Source organism: Pongo abelii, chromosome 2 (genome assembly GCF_028885655.2).
Source record: "Pongo abelii isolate AG06213 chromosome 2, NHGRI_mPonAbe1-v2.0_pri, whole genome shotgun sequence".
Classification (NCBI taxonomy): Eukaryota; Metazoa; Chordata; class Mammalia; order Primates; family Hominidae; genus Pongo; species Pongo abelii.
The window spans coordinates 129,818,530-129,841,624 of NC_085928.1; the positions used below are offsets into that span (position 1 = coordinate 129,818,530).

The following is a 23,095-nucleotide window of genomic DNA, read 5'->3' on the forward strand; positions in this document are numbered from 1 at the left end:
ATATTCAGTAAGACCACAGTGATGTGTCATATCAATCTAATGTTAATTTAGATTTTACTCAAATTGTGTTTGTATTCACTTTGGTTTTATAGTTCTATTAGCATAGAAAAATATATCTAGGTTTACATTTGTACGTATTAAGTTATAATAAATACAAGAAAATCACCACAGGACAGAGAGGTGGAAGAGTGCTATGTGAGACTCAGTAAAGCACGGTCTCTGGAACCAGACTGCTTGGGTTCGAATTCTGATTTCACAGCCTTCCTGTTACATGACATTGTTACTGAAGTTAGATTTGCTCATCTGGAAAATGGGGAAAACAGAAGTTTCTACTACACTGGGTATTGTGAGGATTCAATGAGTCAATGCTGAAGATGCTTGGCATAAAAAAATACAGTTGACCCTCGAGCAACTGTCAAACTGCAAGCATCCACTTACACGTATATTTTTTTCAGCTTGGATGGAAAACATTGCATATGCAAGTGTACAGGGCCAACTGTGAGACTTGAGTGCACGTAAATTTCGGTATACAAAGGAAGTCCTGGAACAAATTCCTCTTGTATACTAAGGGACTCCTATAGTTCATGCATATACTACTGTGGTCCTCAACCTTTTATTAGGGCCTATAATTTATTCAAGTTGATGAATATTATCTGAAGGTAATGAAGGGACCCTCAGAACTTGTCATGTAATAGGCAGACATGTATTTCTGAAAAAACCTTTTGGCAGCACTGAAGAGAACAGATTCGATGGAGACGAGAGATTTAATACCTATTTAGGAGAGGAAAGCGAATGACAATACAATTGTGAACAAGAGTCTTCAAAGTGTAGTTCCTTGACTAGCATTACCTGGAAAGTTATTACAAATGCAAATAACTTGAATCAAAAACTTTAGAAATAGTACCTAGCAATTTGTGTTTTCACACACCTTCCAAATGCTTTTGATGTTCTGGGATAGAGGTTGGCAAAAATTTTTTCTAAAAGATGGATAGTAAATTTTTTAGTCTTTGCAGGCAACATGATCTTTTTTAGAGCACAAAAGTACTTTAAAAATAATAGCTGTGTTTGGCCAGGGCAATTAGGCAAGAGAAGGAAATCAAGGGTATTCAATTAGGAAAAGAGGAAGTCAAATTGTCCCTGTTTGCAGATGACATGATTGTATATCTAGAAAATCCCATTGTCTCAGCCCAATCTCCTTAAGCTGATAAGCAACTTCAGCAAAGTCTCAGGATACAAAATCAATGTACAAAAATCACAAGCATTCTTATACATCAATAACAGACAAACAGAGAGCCAAATCATGAGTGAACTCCCATTCACAATTGCTTCAAAGAGAATAAAATACTTAGGAATCCAACTTACAAGGGATGTGAAGGACCTCCTCAAGGAGAACTACAAACCACTGCTCAAGGAAATAAAAGAGGATACAAACAAATGGAAGAACATTCCATGCTCATGGGTAGGAAGAATCAATATCATGAAAATGGCCATCCTTCCCAAGGTAATTTACAGATTCAATGCCATCCCCATCAAGTTACCAATGACTTTCTTCACAGAATTGGAAAAAACTACTTTAAAGTTCATATGGAACCAAAAAAGAGCCCGCATCGCCAAGTCAATCCTAAGCCAAAAGAACAAAGCTGGAGGCATCACACTACCTGACTTCAAACTATACTACAAGTCTACAGTAACCAAAACAGCATGGTACTGGTACCAAAACAGAGATATAGATCAATGGAACAGAACAGAGCCGTCAGAAATAATGCCACATATCTACAACTATCTGATCTTTGACAAACCTGACAAAAACAAGAAATGGGGAAAGGATTCCCTATTTAGTAAATGGTGCTGGGAAAACTGGCTAGCCATATGTAGAAAGCTGAAACTGGATCCCTTCCTTACACCTTATACAAAAATCAATTCAAGATGGATTAAAGACTTAAATGTTAGACCTAAAACCATAAAAACTCTAGAAGAAAACCTAGGCAATACCATTCAGGACATAGGCCTGGGCAAGGACTTCATGTCTAAAACACCAAAAGCAATGGCAACAAAAGCCAAAATTGACAAATGGGATCTAATTAAACTCAAGAGCTTCTGCACAGCAAAGGAAACTACCATCAGAGTGAATAGGCAACCTACAAAATGGGAGAAAATTTTCGCAACCTACTCATCTGACAAAGGGCTAATATCCAGAATCTACAATGAACTCAAACAAATTTACAAGAAAAAAACAAACAACCCCATCAAAAAGTGGGCGAAGGATATGAACAGACACTTCTCAAAAGAAGACATTTATGCAGCCAAAAAACACATGAAAAAATGCTCACCATCACTGGCCATCAGAGAAATGCAAATCAAAACCACAATGAGATACCATCTCACACCAGTTAGAATGGCAATCATTAAAAAGTCAGGAAACAACAGGTGCTGGGGAGGATGTGGAGAAATAGGAACACTTTTACACTGTTGGTGGGACTGTAAACTAGTTCAACCCTTGTGGAAGTCAGTGTGGCGATTCCTCAGGGATCTAGAACTAGAAATTCCATTCGACCCAGCCATCCCATTACTGGGTATATACCCAAAGGACTATAAATCATGCTGCTATAAAGACACATGCACACGTATGTTTATTGCGGCATTATTCACAATAGCAAAGACTTGGAACCAACCCAAATGTCCAACAATGATAGACTGGATTAAGAAAATGTGGCACATATACACCATGGAATACTATGCAGCCATAAAAAATGATGAGTTCACGTCCTTTGTAGGGACATGGATGAAATTGGAAATCATCATTCTCAGTAAACTATTGCAAGAACAAAAAACCAAACACCGCATATTCTCACTCATAGGTGGGAATTGAACAATGAGAACACATGGACATAGGAAGGGGAACATCACACTTCGGGGACTGTTGTGGGGTGGGGGGAGGGGGGAGGGATAGCATTGGGAGATATACCTAATGCTAGATGACGAGTTGGTGGGTGCAGCGCACCAGCATGGCACATGTATACATATGTAACTTACCTGCACATTGAGCACATGTACCATAGAGCCTAAAGTATAATAATAATAATAATAATAAAAAGAAAAAAAAATTAGCAAAAAAAAAAAATAATAATAATAATAGCTGTGGCCATATTCCAAAAAATCATTCACAAAACATTAGCAGGCTGGATTTGGGCCTACCAGCCATAGTTTGTGGAGTTTGATGCCAGGAGCTGAGACTAGCAATAAAGAAGAACAAGGTTGAAGAGTAAACTAAGTATGGATATGAGATAGTGAGTCTGAGTTGAACACCTGGTTCTGAACTCGAAGGAAACAGCAGGGCTGGAAGTATAGATTCAGAAGACAGAATAAGGTGCTTATTAAAATGGCATTGTGCAAACAACATTGCCCCAGCAACACATGGAGTCTAAGAAAGGAAGAGAGCCAGGGAGGTATCCAGAGGCCTACCAACACTGGACAGCAAAGGAAGAAAAAACTCAAAGGAACAACACTGCATGGCAAAGGAAAAGAACAAGTAACCAGGTTGACAAGATAAACACAGCAAAGGATGGATGGTGTGTCTGACATCAGAGGAGGACAGTACCTGGATACAAACAGTTCCAGCCCCTGCCGTGTTATACAACTTGAATGCCATCATGCCTGCAATCAGAACATCAGTGACTGTGTGCATGCTCACAGTTCAGTGTATGGGTGAAACAAGTAAGCTCAGTGCAAGTGCAGCAAAAGGATAGAGGAGCAAAAGTTAGTGAAACTTGTCTACATTTCTAAGCCTAGGGCAGAAAATCACATTCATGGGCAGAGACAGATTGAAAATATACAAGTCAGGGTTAATGAAGAATGGAGATTGGTAGGACATTGAGATAGGGTGGCGCCAAGAGCCTCAGGGAGGAGCGGGCCTTGAACAGGAGAAGGCATGCCTCCATCCTCACACATGGGCAGGAGGAATGGAAACATAGATATAGAAGTTTCTGGGTGGGCAACAAATTCAGCTTCTTTATTTTCATAATCTCGATTTTATCAGTGAAGTAGGAGGTTATCAAATAAGATTAGAAAAGTGTTAGTCTAATGACAGGAGGAAAGTGAAGATAAAGCAGCATTTCTTTAAAAAAAAAAAAATCAAACTTGTTGCTTCATAGAAAATTTCCCCCTCCCCTAGTCAGTGAAAATTAGTGGTGTTCTCTAATTAAATTGGATTTATGAACAGGCCAGGCGTACAAGAAATCTTATTCCCTGCTTTCTATTTTGGCATTCACTTCTTGATGCTTTCCTTCCCCTAATCCAGGTTACGCTGACATGATCTTTGACTTCCCACAGAGAAGTGTTCATTTTAACTGGCAGGCAAATGATATTACACTCCAAAGGCCCATCATGCTAAATGACCATTAAACCATTACACTTAAGAACTGCCTCTCAAGATAGAGACTCCAAGTGCTTCACACAGTATCACTGTTTAACTATCAGCATTTTATAGACAGGGAATTGTCATCACCAAGCTCACATGAATTCTTCTGGTTATAAACAAAACATCTGTGGCTGGTTAGCTCGGTTGCTTCATCCATGAAGTTAAATGGCCAAAATCTTAGGTGGAATCCTTGTAAAGCTCTGCTAGTATGACTCTTTTCACAAGCCATTTGTCTGCAGTCCCAGTTAGATGAGACATCTAAAAATGGATGCTCCTGATTTGGACAGGGTATGGCTGCCATCACCCCATCAGTCAGCCTCCTCTTTCCTTATTCTTCAGCACATGCTCTGTGTTAATGGGGCTATTCTCCTTTCTGGCCATCTCTGCCTCTGTGCCTTTCCCCACATTATTTCTTCTGCATTATTGTTTCCAACCAAGTCCTCCCAGTACTTCCAAGTTTGCCTCACAATTCCCACTAAAGCCCCAGTATTTCTCTCAGCTGACCCCAGCCTCTGTGAGTCTATGTAACTGAATGGCCTGCTTTGGAATCCATGCTCTATAAATTTAGTTGATTATTACATTTGGTTTATAACTCTAGGCTGCCCAAGGGCAGGTACCATAGATATAGTACAGTATAATATAAAGATGATATCTTATTTCTACCTCAGGTTTAGTAGAGTAGCCCCCTCCTTATACATGGGGCATACGTTCTAAGACCCCCAGTGGATACTTGAAACTGTAGATATATAAACCCTATATATGCTATGTTTTTGTAACCTATAATTGAAATGACTGCTAAGTGACTACCAGACTCGTAGAATATATAGCATGGATACGCTAGACAAAGGAAGATTCACATCCCAGGTGGGACAAAGCAGGAGAGCCAGAGATTTTATTGTGATACTAAGAATGGCAGGCAATTGGAAACCTATGAATTATTTCTAGGATTTCCTATCTTATATTTTCAGACCTGTTAATCATGGGTAACCAGAACTGTGGAAAGCAAAAACATGGATAAGGAGGGATGACTGTACTTCCTCAACATGTAATCTTGAAAAATTCACCCACCTCTTTGGACATTCGTTCCTTGAAGATGAAAAATCATGTAATTCACTACCTTATACTTTTTAATCACTATAGACTTTAATAGCACTCAAACACTTGATGACTGATGAATCAAAATTCTACGAGTATGAATCTATAACAAGAGTGAAAAACCAAACCCACACCTGATGGCAATGTGGGTCAGCAGCAGCAGTTCTTTCCTTCATTTTTCATATTTCCAGCCATACCATGTAAAGTTGTCAAGAGCAGTGTGTCTTATACATAGGTAGTAGTGCTACCATTGGAAATGTCAGCTTACAGATTTTAAAAGGTGGTCATTTGATAACCATCTTTAGGCCGCAACTTCGAAAGTGCAGTCACAGTGAGAAGTTTGTGCCTGGTCAGTAGGACAGCTAATCCACTTACATGGAAGGAATTATACATACCTTGTCCATGGTTTACTGCCCTACCAGTGGTTCTTAAACTGTGATCCAGGGAGCCCTGGTGGTCCCTGCAGGGCATCCAACAAGTCAAAGCTACTTTGCTAGTAACACTAAAATGTCACTTGTCTTTTTCACGCTCATCCTTTCATCAGTTACAGTGCAGTTTTCCAGAGGCTACATGACGTGTAATATCACTACAGCTTGAATGCAGAAGCAGGTACGTGAACCCAGCTATCTATTAAGCCAGACACTGGAAAGACCAACAAAACTGTGGGGGAAAACTGCCATGCTTCTCATTAACTTTTTTGCTTCGGGAAAGTTTTTTTTTTTATAAAAAGTTATTTATGTTAACAAGAATAAGTTTATTATTTTAATAAATCAGTAAATCATTTTCTCTTAGTTTCTAATATGGTAAATATCAATAGGCATAACTATATACATAGATCTTTGAGGTCCTTGATGATTTTTTTCTAGGAATATGGAAGTGTTCTTACACTAAGACATTTGGGAACCACCTCTCTGTATTAATGAAGGTATAAAATAAACACAGTTGTCCTTTGGTACCATAGAGGACTGATTCAGGGCTCCCTGAAGATACCAAAATTCATGATGCTAAGTCTCTTTATAAAATGACATAGTATTTGCATATAATCTATGTACATTTCCCCATATACTTTAAGTCAGCTCTAGATTACTTATACATAATACAATGTAATGCCATGTAAATAGTAGTTATACTATACTATTTAGGGAATAATGACCGGAAAAGCCTATATACATTCAGTACAGATACCGCCCGCCCCCACCAAATGTTTTCCATTGGTGGTGGTTGAATTCACAAGTGAAAACCCTCAGTGGTCAACTATACTTGCCAAATATAAGACAGTCATGTATCCCCTAATGAAGGGGATACCTTCTGAGAAATGCATCAATAGGTGATTTTGTCATTGTGTAAGTTTCACGAAATATACAAACCTAGGCTACATGGTATAGTCTATTGCTCCTAGCAAACAAACCTGAGTAGCAAGTTTACTTGTATACTAAGTCATTAGTATACAAGAAGCCCCTTGAGTTCATGTAGTTCAAGTTCCTCTTTTTACAAAGTGACTCAGATAAGTTACCTCACCTCTCTGTACCTAATGTCACACAGCACATTATCACCTGACACAAGTTATGCTTTCCTTTTTAAATAATCTCAATTTCCACATACTTAGGGGTACTCTATTTAGAAAAAGCTTGCAATGATTTAGAAGAAATTTAAAGACTGCACGCAATGCTCTCTTCTGTAAAGGATTTTTTTCTTCAATCATCATGCCTCAAATTATTTATTTATGTGTGTATAGAGAGTAAGAGGGAGCAGCAGTGGATGGGTTTGTTTGTTTTCTATACTTGAGTTTGCCTACACTGAGGAATAGCTATGGTCAAACGACTCTTGCCGTGTGTTTGAAAGGAACCCCTTTAATCACAGAGAAGCAATAAAAACAGAATGTAAATAAACCTTCTGCCAAATGACCTGTTGAAAAGCAGCAACCAAGCTGACAACTCTCTTATGTCCTGTTAACTGGCTGAAGAACTAAAAGAAGGCTGAGGGAGGGTGAGAGAGGTTGGGAGGTTACTGGCTGGGAAGGTAGAATGTCCCAAATGCAAAAGGTTTATTCCTAGAACAATCAGAATCAATACCCAAGATGCACCAGGTGATTTCAATATTTGCCACTGCTCCCTTTTTCCACAATGGGCAGCTAAAGATATGATGCCTACCCGCAAGAGGCACTAACCCTTCTGACATGGGCCCCGTTCATTTTGGGAAACGATTAGTTTAACATGAACATAATACAAGATCCTTGCAGCATCACAAACCAAGTGGAGGTTCACAGAACTTGACTTGTTTTATTGATCTAGAGGTAGGTCAGCAAACTACAAACTGTAGACCAAATCCATCCTTCCACCCATTTTTTTTTTGTTTTTATTCCCAACCTTTGAGCTGGAAAAGAAATAGCAAGGAAAATATATTTTACAACACCTGAGAATAATATAGAATTTAAATTTCAGTGTCTGCAAATAAAGTTTTATTGGAACATACCATACTCCTTTGCATCTTATCTAGGGCTGCTTTATTGCTACAATGGCAGAATTGAGTCATGTGACAGAGACCATATGGCCCACAAAAAGCCTAAAATATTTACTGTCTGGTCCTTTACAGAAAATGTTTGCAGACATATGATATAAACTTCCAAGTGCGCAAAGTATATAAAACTTACACTTCAGATTTTAATATCTTTGCATATTTTACCCTGGAAAACCTTAATGACTAAGCAAAGCATACTGATTATATTGGTTGAGTTTGGGATTTTGCAAAACATACTAAACCAGAAAGATTACCACATTTAGAAACACCAGAATACAGAGGTTTGAGACCAAAATCTTCTAAAGCAAGAGAGCTGCTTTAGAAGAGTCTGTTTAACTTCCAGGTGAGTACAATAACATGGCACCTGAAGGCATTCTAATGCTTAACTATTTGTTACACCTATATGAGAGTTGTGCCAAAAACGCAGTTCACATTTCATCGCATGGCTCTAAAACGAAGTTCCACCCCCTGAATCCATTCCCACTTTCTCAATCACAACTCTCTCCCCAACCTCAAACAAAAGCAAAACTCTCAAGCTCCCAGAACCACCTTGTTTCAAGAGACATTGCAATATAGAGGAAGACATCAGCTCAATTCTTTTCTCTCAGCTCTTCCTGGCAAGGAACTGTTGCCTTGAGTTGAACTGATTAACTGGAATAAGCACTCTAAAAACCAGGTAGGGCTGATTACAAAGGGAATTACTGACCATAGCTTCTAATAAGAGTATTAAGGAACTTTTTTTTGAGACAGAGTCTTGCTCTGTCATCCAGGCTGAAGTGCAGTGGCATGATCTCAGCTCACCGCAACCTCCACTTCCCCAGTTCAAGCGATTCTCCTGCCTCAACCTCCCAAGTGGCTGGGACTACAGGCAAGTGCCACCATGCCCAGCTAATTATTGTATTTTTAATAGGGACGGGGTTACACCATGTTGGCCAGGCTGGTCTCGAACTCCTGACCTCAAATGATCCAACTGCCTCGGCCTCCCAAAGAGTATTAAGGAACTTAAAAGGACTAAACCTGAACGTACCTCCTTGCTGCAGTTTGTGAGAACAATTCTCCAGAAGAGCAGGACTGGTGACTGTCTTTTTATGATGATGTTCAGGATTCTGCAAAAACAATGGTCTTCATTCAGCAGTCTTAAACATCACAATGCAGAAAAAGAAATTAAAGTAGATTATTCAAAATCTTTGCCTGCTTCTTCACAATACCTCCTTTCCATGATGTGACATAGTTAACCGTCTTGAAATGAGGAGACTACCAAGTTCTTTTGCTAAATCTTAAGCCAAACTGAAACTTCTTCACTGAAGCTGTACCCGTTCACAAGGAGGGAATCACATGATAGGGTACAACCATCTTGGTTCAGTGCTTCATATTAACTGGGCTCAGGGGCGGGCTCATGTGCTTTAAATACAAAAGAATTCACACAGATGGCAATCGTTAATTATAGTGCACATCCTACTAGCATGGACCTTTGACCCAATAGCAAATTAAAAGTAGACTGGATAGAAGTTCTGCTATAATTCAGGCCTGTGAAGATTTATAAGAAGAAAAAAAAAATGTTGTAATCTTCTTGGTTTCATCACTTTTTACATAATAAAATAAGTTCTAGGGTCTACTGAGAGACACCCCCAATTACTACGTCAGCAATTTTAGGGAAATATGACAATAGTTTCCAATCCTAACATTTTTTAAGAAAGCAAAGTCTTAGGTTCTAAATTGTCTTTTATTCAAAGAATATAATTTAGTTTTCTTAATTTCCTCCTGCTAGGGAAGCTAAATAACTTGCCTCAGAGATCCTCTTCGATTAAAATTTAACCATTACAACAAAATATTCCTTTTTGGTTGAGGGGCGGGGAGACAGGAACTTGCTGCTCTGTTGCTCAAGCTGGAGTGCAGTAGCATAATAACAGCTCACTGTGACTTCAAACTCCTGGATTCAGACTATCCTTCCATCTCAGCCTCCCAAGTAGCTGGAACCACAGGCACATGCCACCACTTCAAGCTATTTTTTGTTTTGTTTTGTTTTTTTTGTAGAGACAGGGGTCTCACTATGTTCCCCAGCCTGGTCTTGAACTCCTAGGCTCAATGATCCACCCGCATTGGTCTCCCAAAGTGGTGGGATTACAGGTGTGAGCTACTGCACTGAAGTCGAAACAGCATTAGTTAAAGAGGAGTAACTAGTGTTGGCAGAATTTACAAGTAAAAATACAGGATGCTGAGTTGAATTTGAATTTCAGGTAAACAGCAAATACATCTTTAGTATATGTGTATCTACCATGTAATATTTGAGACATATTTGTACTGGGGACATAATTATGCTAAAAAATATATTTGTTTTGTATCAAAAATTCAAATTTAGCTAGGCATTCTGAATTTTACCTGACGACCCTAGAAACATCTTTAATTCAAAATGTTTCTGGGTGAATGAGCAGTGGGGGAAAAGTTTAGTGAGTGTTGCATCTAATCTTGAAAGATAGAAATACTTAAAAACTTTGGAACAGACTCCAGAACCGTTAGGCCTCTCAGTTCTCCCATCTGAGGAATGAGGGGTGTGAAGTATAAATGTTGCAAAGGCCTGCAACGAGAAATTTTAAAAAGAATGATAGTCCAGTTTGGTATAAATGGCAACATCCTTGATTTTTTTTTAACTTCTTTAGATTGCTTGTGTATGAATCTTACTAATGAGTGTAATTAATTTATTAGTGAATTAAAGGAATAAAAACTGTTTTGGTGCTTCCAGCTCCAGTCATGGACCACAACATGAACTATCAGGTGTAGCTTAGCAACTCAATAATGAGAAGGCATTTTCTCTTCAGCTTTGGTTCATTTTCTCTACCAAATAAATCAATTGAAAGCTCATCTTGACACTCCTCCATCCCCCCACCCCCATCATTTCAATGTGAAAAGAGGAGACAGATTCAAGCAACTTAATCCAATTGCTTTTTCGAGATACAGACTCCTTAAGTATTGCCTCAGACTATGTCTGACCTCTTGAACTCACAGAGGGGAAATTAAGGCAGAAAAATCTAGCAGTTCAAATTGTTGTAGCTTCAAGACCTGGTAAGATTTAATCTTTTTGTTTCCCTAAGGCAAATAAGGTTGAGCAAAATAACCAGAGAGTAACATGTTGAAGAATGGTTTATTTTTAAGGATTGAAAATGGCCCCAAACACCAAACATTTAGGAGGATAGAAGCTACAGAAGTTCAAGGTTATTTAGTTACCAAAGCATAACGACATAAGTCAATGAATCAGGAGAGAGGTGTTGAGTGCAAAGCAAAAGAAAACTTAGATAGTTAGATACAGTATAAGGAATCTTTTGCCTTGGATAACTTTAATTTCAAGGTAACCATGGTGGACATAATACCATATCTACCTCAGAGTTACTTTTATCATGCAGTGGGTCAGGACATGTTTCTAGTCCTTAATACTATTGATTGGCTTCCTCTAAGGAGTCCCCTGAATATTCAATCCAGGAAGCCTTGCCACAAAGTGACAAAACCCTCACTATAATCCCCAAGCATGCCATGGTAGGTCTAAAACCTGGCTCATTTTGGGGAAGGTCTTAGAGCCTCATATGAATTTTTATCCCTGCAAAATTCCACTGCTAGGGCATTTCAAATAATTTAAAAGGGATCATGGTACATTTATATAAGAATGAAGATACTCAAAATATTGTATATATTCAAGAGTCACCTAGGAAAACTTGTCGTAAATGCAGATTTCAGGCCGGGCGCGGTGGTTCACGCCTGTAATCCCAGCACTTTGGGAGACCGAGGCTGGCGGATCACAAGGTCAGGAGATCGAGACCATCCTGGCTAACACAGTTAAACCCCGTCTCTACCAAAAATATAAAAATTAGCTGTGCGTGGTGGCAGGGGCCTGTAGTCCCAGCTACTCAGGAGGCTGAGGCAGGAGAATGGCGTGAACCCGGGACGCGGAGCTCGTAGTGAGCCGAGATCGCAACACTGCACTCCGTCCAGCCTGGGCGACAGAGCAAGACTCCGTCTCAAAAAAAAAAAAAAAAAAAAATGCAGATTTCCAGTTTCCATCTGGAAGGCTGAGACAGAGAATCTGCTGTGGTAGGTCTTGATTTTTCTGTTCAAATTTTTTTAAACAATCCATATAACATGTATTGATTATGTCTTATGATCAATGTAATGTACTAAGTGCCGGAAGTTTAGAATTTAAATATGTACTATATTCCCTCTCAAAAGTTTATCATTTGATCATGTTTATTTCTCAGAGAAGGCCTATAGGGAACAGGTATACAAAAGAAAGCTGAGGTCCAAAAAGATCACAGCATATACTAAAAGACACATAGCCAGTACATACAGAAGTCAAGTCTGCAACGAGGTAAGTTAATTCATTATTTTTCATCTCTTTTCCAACTATTTTCCTGCCATGCCTTTCTATTGTGTTGCTGTGGCCGACTCACTGCCCTCTGAACCCACCAGACATACACTTGCCCCAGGACCTTTGCTGTTTTTCCTTCTCCATGCCCAAAGTATTCTTCCCCTTATCTGACTTACTGCTTCACTTCCTTCTGTCTCAGATCACCTTCTCAGTGAGACCTTCTATGACCACATTATTTAAAATTACAGCCTTCCCACAGAGCGCCCTGACCTTCTTTCCTATCTTCCCAGTCCTTCTGAAATATGAAATTTAATGGACAAAGTGAAAACACTCCATCTTACAAATCTGACGTGTAGCATACTCATCACTTGGAGTGATTTACTTATATGTACCCATCTAACGGTTTCTTGCCTGTCTCTGCTAGGATGGTAATTCTCAAACCTTAGCAGCATCAGAATTACCAGAAGTGCTTTTGAAAACACAGATTCCTCCTTTCTAGCCCCAGAGATTTGATTGAGGTCGTGCTAGTGGTGCCAGTAAGCAGATCATTTTGAGCAGCCTTGCCATAAGGCACTAGTTGTCATCTAGGGATGATTTTGCCCCCAGGGAACATTTCATAATATTTGGAGACATTTTTTATTGGTACAGCTGGAGTGGGGGAGCCACCTGGCATCTTGAGAATAGGGGCCAGGAATGCTACTAAATATCCTACAATACACAGGACAGTAGTGAAGAAGTTGAGTAACCTTGTCCTGGATGAATGCTTCTTAAATGCTACTATGCCTCAAGAAGAGGAGGGCTTATTAAAAGTCGTATCATTAGATTGCACCTCCAGAGTTTCTGATTTGTTAGGTGGGTTCAGTGTGGAGCCTGAAAATTTACATTACTACTAAGTACCCAGGTGAAGGAAATGCTATTGGTCTAGGGCCAACACTTGGAAAACAATTGCAGAAGGAAAGCTCCACAAAGCAGGAATCGTGGTCTCTTTACTCCTTTCCCCAGCAATAGAATGTGGTATAGTATAGTCACTCAAGTTTCTAATTGTTAATAACAGCACCACTACACCATGCACTCACATGATGATTCTGACACCAAGGATTCTTGGATTACACATTGAGAAATGAGTTGTTTGAGCAGAAAATTTCAGATGCCTTCTAGTCCTGTTGACCCCTCAGCTCATTTACTACCAACCAAAGAAGTTGAAGGAGACTTTGCATGTTTGCCCTGGCAGGCCTAACAATCTGCCTGAGGGGACGCTCAAATTACATCCCCACAGTAAGCTCTGTACAAAAGAAACAAACTGTCAAATGCAAGTCTCTGCATTCTCTATTTATGATGAAACTACACGACCCTACAACCAGCTGTCACACAATTCCCATTTTCAAAAAGCCCAGAGAATTTATTCACACACACACACTTAGTTCTTCAATCTGATCCTTGAGTGAGGTCTCTAGCATTGTAACATAATTGGGAATCGGTGTGTCTTGAATGTACTTGCACTTCCATAACCACATCTCTGGCAGCTGTCCATTTTAAGATGGTATCTTCCAGGTGCTGCCAATTACCTCTCCTTACATCATTTTCTGGGGGAATATTAAATTCAGTTCCTTTTATCCTGTGCCCAAAGCCAACAATGAAGCAGGTGATCTCCATAATTCAAACATGTCTGATATCTTAGATTCAATGGCCCTGTTTAAGACAGGCATTTAATGAAGAACTGGTGAATGAGAAGTTTAATGGCTAAAGTGAAGACACTCCATCTTACAAATCTCTTTTTACTCATGTGGAATCATCAGCCAGTGTTATTGATTTGCATTTAACATTTGACTGGACTTTCTATTGTGTTCAGATGTTAGTATCTTCTGCTGGTGCCTGCAGGCTACTAGTTTCAGGGTAAAGCTTGCTGTTCTGAAAACCAGAGTCTTCTCTACTGAACTGAAAAAGCTGAAACATTCACGATGGCTCAAAGAACCCAACACATTTTAGCCGTAAAAAGTATTTCACTAGTTGTCTTTATTTTACAACAGTGAGAATTGACATAGAAATAATCAAAATCTATAAAGATACAGTTCATTATTTTATTATTATTATTATTTTAAGATAGAGTCTCACTCTGTCACCCAGGCTGGAGTGCAGTGGCGCGATCTGGGCTCACTGCAAGCTCCGCCTCCCGGGTCCACACCATGCTCCTGCCTCAGCCTCCCGAGTAGCTGGGACTACAGGTGCCTGCCACCATGCCTGGCTAATTTTTTTTTTTTTTTTTTTTTTTTTAAAGTAAAGACAGGGTTTCACCGTGTTAACCACGATAGTCTCAATCCCCCGACCTCATGATCCACCCGTCTCGGCCTCCCAAAGTGCTGGGATTACAGGCGTGAGCCACCATGCCCAGCCAGTTCATTATTTTAAAAGCAGCATTATTGAGATATAGTTTATATACCATACAATTCACCTGTATAAAATGTACAGTTCAAAGGCTTTTAGTAAATTTAGAGTTCTGCAGCTGTCACCACTAATTTTAGAACATTTCCATCATCACCGCAACCCCCCAAAAAACAACCCTGGGCCAATTTGTAGTTACCCACCACCAGCCCCAAACACTAATTTACTTTCTGTATCTGTAGATTTGCCTTTTTTGAGAATTCCGTATAAATGGAATCACACTATTTGTTGTCGTTTGTGTCTGGATCCTTTCAGTTAGGAAGATGGTTTTTAAGGATCATCTATGTTGTAGCACATATCAGTACTTCATTCATTTTTGTTGCCAAACAATTAATTGTATAGATATATCACAATTTGTTTATTCACCATTCAGTGGACATTTATTTTTTTTGTTGGGCTATTATGAATAATGCTACCATAAATATTTATGTACAAGCCTTTATGTGGACATAGTTTCATTTTCCTTGGGTAGATTCCTAGAAATAGAAATCCTGGGTCATAAAGTCAATCTATGTTTAACTTTTTTTAAATGTCAAACTGTTTTCCAAAGTGGCTGTATCATTTTGTAATCCCACCAGCAGTGCATGAGGATTCCAGTGACTCCACAATCACTGGACCTCCAGAGTTTCCGATTTGTTAGGTGGGTTCAGTGTGGAGCCACAGTCTCTCAAACATTTGTTTTTGTCTATCTTTTTTACTTAGCCACATATGGTTCACTCTTAATGTAGAAATGTGCGAAACAGTGCTTTCAGATTTGTCCCACAAATATAAAAATACATCCAACATTTATTGGGGGCCTGCTGTATGTAATGTCTTTTAAATATATTACTGTTAACCCGTCACTAACAAAATGAGATATCATCTATAGTTTATAAACAAAAAAATTAGGTTCAGAAAACTTAAAATTTCCCCATGGAATTCCAACAAGCAGGTTGCAAAATCTGAATTCAATGCCACAAAACGTGAATGTAAGAGTTATTTATGCAAAAGTCAAGACATATTTGAAATACAAGCATGGGCTTCCGTTTAGTACTCATGGCCGAGATATTTCTACTAATGTCATTAAAAAGAGGAATAAACAATAAATTCAGTTCTTTCTAATGATTACAGATTTTCCTTTGAAGAAACTATACTGAAATTCTAATGAACAATTTCATCTCAAAATTTTCTCTGAACATGTCAAATCCCAAAGCTGTAGTTTTGACTCAGGATTTAACCAGCAAGATATTTATGACAATCAAAACTCAAATGAAACATACTTCATAGCAATGAAAATGCTGAATGGTTTTTATTAACTCTACTAAATCATTTGCTACCATCAAAAGATGTAAATTCTGACAACTGCTGTTTATGTTTGAGTGCTTAAAAAACATTTATTGCCAGTTTCTTCTGGAGTCCCGCCTGTGACTGAAGAGTATCGATGTTTCGTCTAGCATGTATTCCATTATGGATAGGCTGCTGGCAGAATGGCGGCCAAAGTCACTGGATGGAACTGCTTCAGCTGAAAATCTTTAACTTATCACCTAATCGGGCCACAATTTCCTTTTTTTTTTTTTTTTTTTTGTGGGGGGGCAAAGTCTCACTCTGTCACCTAGGCTGGAGTGCAGTGCAGTGGTATAATCACAGCTCACTGCAGCCTTGACTTCCCCAGAATCAAGCCATTCTCCCACTACAGCCTCCCTGGTAGCTGAGACTACAGGTGCACACCACCATGCCCAGCTAACTTTTTATATTTTGTAAAGGCAGGGTCTCATCATGCTGCCCAGCCTGGTCTCCAACTCCTGAGCTCAAGCAATTCTCCCCCTCCCAAAGTGCTGGGATTACAGGCATGAGCCACCACGCCAGGCCTGGCCACAACCTCTTAACCTACCCATGCCCTCTCCTGTCTCCAATATGACTTCATCTGATCTACCCTTTGTCATTTAAACGACCATTCTGCTTTCTCAAAGCTAATTCTTCCCTGCCTTGGAGATAATCTAAACACTGGCTTGAAATGATCAACATTTCAGAAAGGATAACTTCGTTCCCTTAGGATTCATTATTTGACCTGTTTGACACAGAAGGTTTGCTAATGAGTACTTGCTTCCCTGTTTTGTTTTAGAATATCTGCTGATGTAGTTCCTTGCTCCTCAAATTATGGCCTACAGACTGGCAGCATCAGCATCCTCTGCAAACTTGTTAAAAATGCAGAATTTCAGGCCTCATCCTTGACCTACTGATCAGAATCTGCATTTGAACAGTCCCTCAGGTGATTCCTATTGGCTAGGTTATTAACTTTAGCACAGGCTCTCAGGTCTAACCCAAAGACCCAGAACCTCACATTACCCAGTTGAAAATCTGCCCCTATCAGGAGTAATAGCAAGGAACATTTATCATTCAGAAAGCACTTCCTACTCTTCTGTCTGCATAGGTTTCTTCCCTCTGCCCCCAAACATGCTAAAGCCACTCCCTATTAAACAACAAAATCTCTTGACTCTGTTATCCCTTTGAGGAAGAATGCAATATTGTTCACATTTATCTACTTCCTGCCCTTGCGGGAGTGTCTAACATCCCCATCCTGTTGAGCCCAGAATTGCCTATATGACTTGCTTTGGCCAATGAAATGTAAGCTAAAGTGATATGTGTCATTTCCAAGCAGGAAACATTTCAGGCTTTGCAGACCATAGGAACTCTCTCACAACTACTCAACTCTACCTTGGTAGTGTGAAAGCAGCCTTAGAGACTACATGAGTAAATGGGTGACGTTGCTATGGTCTGAAAATTCATGTGGTGGAAACTTAACCCCCAGTGCAACTGTGTTGGGAAGTGAAGGCTTTGGGGATATGTGTAGGTCATGAGGGTTCTACCCTCATGAATGGATTAATGCTGCTATAAAAAGGGCTTGCAGGAGTGGATCCACTCTCTCTTGCCCTTCAGCCTTCTTCCAGGTAAGGACACAAAAAGGAGGTCTTCAGCAGATGCCATCATCTTGGTCTTGAACTTCCCAGCCTTCAGAACTGCGAGAAATGTCTGTGCTTTATAAATTACTCAGTCTCCACTATTAATTGTTATACCAGCACAAAACAAAGACAACTCTGCTCCAATGAAACTTTCTGAGTCCAAGTTTCGAAACTGAGAAGTTATTCTTAGCTCATCTACCATCCTAACTCCATCTACACTAAGCCAAGTATCAAATGCAAAACCACAGAAATTCCACCTGAAAGGATATTTGACATCTTTTAGCTCATTCCCATAATGGATGTTGAATGGGTTAACGGGTATGCTCAAAATGGCCTGCAAGCATATGCTGAAGTGTTGTTTAGTGTTTCTAAGCTCAAGAATGCTGCGATGTGCTTTATGGAGAAAATATCTGTATTTGAGAAGCTTCTTTCAGGTGTGAGTTACAGTCCTATTGGCTGTGAGCTCAATGTTAATCAATGTATACTAAATAAGGTGTCTTTAAACAGAAACACACATAAAACAAGGTTACATATTGCTTAATTGATGGAAATGTTGTAACCAGAGGCTCACAGGAACCTAACCCTATATTTGCTAAGGCAGCAATCTTGGTGACTTTATAGAACATAAGTAGTGAGAATAACTGGAACCAGCAGCTTCTTGAGAGCCATTACTAAGCTCTGCCACAGGCACAGCCATTCTCACTTTGTGCGTGAACACAGGCGCTCCCCTCTTATCTGCTCCCCTCTTATCTGTATATATACAGTAGCTCCCCTCTTATCTGCAGTTTCCCTCACTGCGGGGCAACAATGGTCTGAAAACAGGTAAGTATAGTACAATACCATATTTTGAGAGAGACTACATTTACTTTACTTTTTTTTTGACAGTATATTGTTATAATTGCTTATTTTTATTAATCTCTTACTGTGTTTAATTTATAAATTAAACGTCATAAACTTTATCATGTATGTATAGGAAAAAACATAATATATATAGAGTTTGGGACTATTCTCCATTTCAGGCATCCACTGGGGGCCTTGGAAAGTATCCTCTGCAGATAACAGTGGACTACTGTAGCCAGAACGGCTGGTTAAGGAAGTGTAAGCAGACAGGTAGATGTTGCAAGACAATGAAATTTAGTGCAAGGCTGTCCAAAGTGAGTAGTAAGGAGAAATCCATAATCAACATCAAATAAATTATTTCTTCTTTGGGTGGCCATAAGGCATAGACAGTCATACCTAGATATAAACACAGTTTATGACAGCCTGAAAGGTCACACTAAGGCCTGAATTTTCCTTTAAGTAACCCTCTAGGACATCGTGAAGTAAAAAACAATCAATCATGGAAACAGATGGGATATAGAATATGCTGCTATGTTGCAATTAGTAAAAGGGGCTATGGATAAAGCAAAACTCATTATGCTGAAAAGCAGAAGCATTGCAAACAGCAAAAGACCTTGTGGTCAGCCACAGCTGTAAACTGAAGGACAGATGTACCCTCCGTGAGGCAGAGAAAAGGCCAAAAATGATAAATACTTCCCAGGTTGTTCGCAGATGCTCATCCCAAACAAGGGAAAGGATTAAGTAGTACTTAGGTAGGAACTGAGAAGTCAATAGGCTTAAGAATGCTCTAGTCATGACTCAACAGCAGTCACCTATCTTTGTATTTAAAAAAACAGTTAAAAGGAAAGAGAGACAGTATTTGGATTTGATGTGTTTAAAACCTTACAGGGCCAGGCACCATGGATCACACCTGTAATCCCAGAACTTTGGGAAGCCGAGGCACGCAGATCACTTGAGCCCAGGAATTCAAGACCAGTCTGGGCAACATGGCAAAAACCCTGTCTCTACCAAAAATACAAACATTAGCTGCGCATGGTGGCGCTTGCCTGTGGTCCCAGATACTTGGTAGGTAGAGGTGGGAGGATCCTTTGAGCTCAGGAGGCAGAGGTTGCAATGAGCTGAGATTGTGCCACTGCATTCCAGCCTGGGCCACTGAGCAAGACTGTCTCAAAAAAATTTTTAAAATTTAAAAAGTCTTACAGCACAGAGGAGTGGAGATGTATTGATACTTTATATTTGAAGGCAAAACCCATAATCCTGAAGCATTGAGTGTGGCCCTAAAATGCTCTCTAAGTTTGTCAGGGCTGAGTAGTCCACTTGCAGTTGAAGTGGCTATGGGGCACCCCTGGTCTTTCCACACATAGGCCAGCTCTACTGCCTTGCTATTCAAAGTATGGTCCACAGCCAAGAAATGCAATATCACTTGGGTATTTGTTGAAAATGCAGACTCTCCAGCTCCAACCTAGAAGTACTGAATTAGCTTGTATTTTAACAAGATTTCCAAGTGATACACATTTTAAAGCTGGAGCAGCAATGGCCTACAATTATGGTGACCAACGACCTAGGGCCTGGTGTAAGCACCACAAGTCCCATGCAGTGTGAGAAACCTCTTCATCTCAGACACATCCAGATAGTTGGTCACCCTATTTTAACCCAATTCCACAACCAAAGGAAGTTCTCAAATGGAAGACTGAGACTCAAGAGCCACTTAGGGATTATTGTACCCTGAAACAATTTCCCACTGTTTACGGTTTACTTTGGAGTCACATCTGGTTTTATGTGGCCTTCACATAAGGAAAGTAGAACAAGGGTGGAAGAATTCATATGGAAAACTAAGACTTTGCAGAACAATCTTCCTCCACATTCAATCTTCCACTCCAAGATATACCAGTCCAAGAAGTGCATTTTGAAACTGAGCGGAAACAAGACCAGGAGACATTCTTCAGGGGCCTAGAGTCATTCTGTGTGATTGGTTACATTATCATACCTTTCAAAGCCAGGGACGTCTGCTCTTGAACAATGGTTCTCAGACTTTAGCTATGTCAAAAGACACTTGCAGGGCTTATAAAGCACAGACGGCTGGTTCCCACCCTCAGACTACCTGATTCGGTGTGGTCCCAGATCAGCAGCATCCAAAACACAGGGAAGTGTGTGTAGAAGCAGAAGCTCAGGCACCACCCCAGACCTGCTGAGTCAGGATCTCTATTTTACCAAGATCTCCTGGTGATTTGCTTGCACAGTAACCTTTCAGAAGTATTGATATAGAAGACACTCTTACGAATTTGCTGAATCTGCATCCTGTGTATAAATACAACTGCTTAATCTTCTCATTGAGCAAATCTGAATTTCATGCTCTTCTCTTCCCTTTTTTTTTTTTTTCTTTTTCCAATTTTGGCCATAGAATAGGTGGAAGTTCATTGCCACACAGGTACACAGATTAATTGTTAATAAGCAAGTTACTTTCAACACCAAGAACAGAAAGTGCTCTCACTGACAGTGAAGGAGCATTTGCCCTGGCTCAAGGAACATAAGGTCTTCTGTTCTCTCCAGGGAAGCAGCCACTCAGAGGAAGCCACCACTCTCAGACTAGGGACATCTGGACACAGCCAGTGCCAGCAGCCTGTGTACTAGGCAGACATACTTCGGAATCCCTGCCCTCCACAACAGTTCCTGCAATTTGTTGGCCATACCTCATAGGAAGGTTTGATTCCTGCCAGATTAGCTTACTAAGGAACAGCATATTCCCTTCTGCAAATAGATAATGCTGATGTCACATTTTCTACCTCTACTTCACTGTTGCCGATAACATAAGGCCACATATCCTGATATTTTCTTCTTTGAAGTCCTTGAACTGGATACCAGTTCTCCTGGAATTTTTTTAAAGAATGGTAATAACTAATATTTATGAAGCACATGTTAAGTGCCAGATATCGTCTTAAATACTTAACATTCCTTATCTTATTTAATCCACACAATAACCCAGGAGGTAGCTACTGTGATTAGTCCCATTTTACACATTAGGGAATTTGAGACACAGAATAGCTAATCAACTTGCCCAAGATCACCCAGCAGGCAGATTGCAGAGCCAGCACATTAATGAAAAAGACGTTAAATCACCAATTTTGTCTTACCTTTTCTTTCTAGAAACTTTTACCTTAAAAAATAATGTAATAGCAGAGTGTTGCATACAGGAGTAACCCTGTTGCACTGGAGAATGTCTTTTAACCTGCGTGCATCTCAGCTCCTCCTGTGGTAAGTGGAATAATAATAAGCACTCTGCCTCTCGCAGAGGTATTGTGTAAGCCTGTGCCTGCATAGTGTAAACCGTAAAAGCACAGGACAAAGACAATGATCAAAGGGATGATAATCACCCCAAATAATTCATTAATTCTCACAACAACCTTGTGAGACACAGGAAATCGACTATGGGTTAATTGTTGGCAACTGTTAAAATGTGGCATGCCAAGATTCTATTCTTGTTCTTCAGGTGGGTGGAGGGGGGCTATCTGCTGCAGAGAACTGACTCTCAAGTGGGGGAGGGAATGTCAAACCTTTCCAAGGAGCTGCAGGAGAAACAGAAAAAAGAAACAGGGCTGTTCCCACCTGTACATGAGTGTAGCAATGACCGATAGATGATCACCAAATCTGGCACACGGATAGGTTACATTTCTCAGCCTCCTTTACAGTTAAACATGGCCATAGGATTCAGATTTAGACAATGGGATGTGAGAAATCATGCCCCATCAAAATCTCCCATGCATGATTCTCTCTCTCTCTTGCCCCATCTGCCAATTGAATGTCAATACCCAGAGCAACCTAGGAAACCACACATGGAAGTCAGCTGAGCCTTCGTTATCCTGGGTCCCTGAATGACTGTGTGGAATAATCCTTCTTACCTACTGCTCCTTCCTAGTCCAGGTATACCATTATTGAACTGCTGTCTACATATTACATCACATTTAATTTTATTAAGCCACTGAAATTGGGTATTTATCTGATACCATAGCTAGTATTAGCCAAACCATTGATCAATGTCCCCTTTATCTAAAAATCTGCTTTATGCCATTTTAAATATGTCACTCCTAATGCAAACTCCCATGAATAGTGATTCCACCTTGGTTAGAAGAGGAAAATATCCTTAATAGATTAGGGGAGATTTTATTCTCATATGGATATTAATCTGATTGTTTTCCTAACTCCTGTGTGGGATTGGCCATGGTGGGTAAATAACAGCTTTGATTGTTGAATAGAATAAGAAGAAATGTTTTGCAGCAAGGACAGAGGAGTTTGCTGAAGAGGAAGACGTTGGTCATTGTGATTTCACCGTATTTCCAAGACCAAAGCAGACTTGGAAAGTGAGGTGGGATGGCTACAAAAGGAAGTCACCTGACTTGATAATCTTGCCAAGACAAACCTAGGGAGCAGGGAGAAAGAGGAGGGTGAGAGTGCTAACTCCCTGGGGATGCAGGTTCCAGATCGCAGGGGTCCAGAGAA

General features: G+C 39.9%; 1 protein-coding gene across 5 annotated transcripts in view; it reads right to left on the reverse strand.

The window, feature by feature from the left end:
• RARB (retinoic acid receptor beta) overlaps nucleotides 1-23,095 on the reverse strand; it is a 779,733-nt gene that overhangs the window by 741,216 nt on the left and 15,422 nt on the right. For all 5 annotated transcript variants that reach the window (XM_024244251.3, XM_054552500.2, XM_054552498.2 and 2 more), the window contains one exon: nucleotides 9,057-9,135. The gene's annotated coding sequence lies outside the window, so the exon portion shown is untranslated. The remainder of the gene's footprint in view (nucleotides 1-9,056; nucleotides 9,136-23,095) is intronic.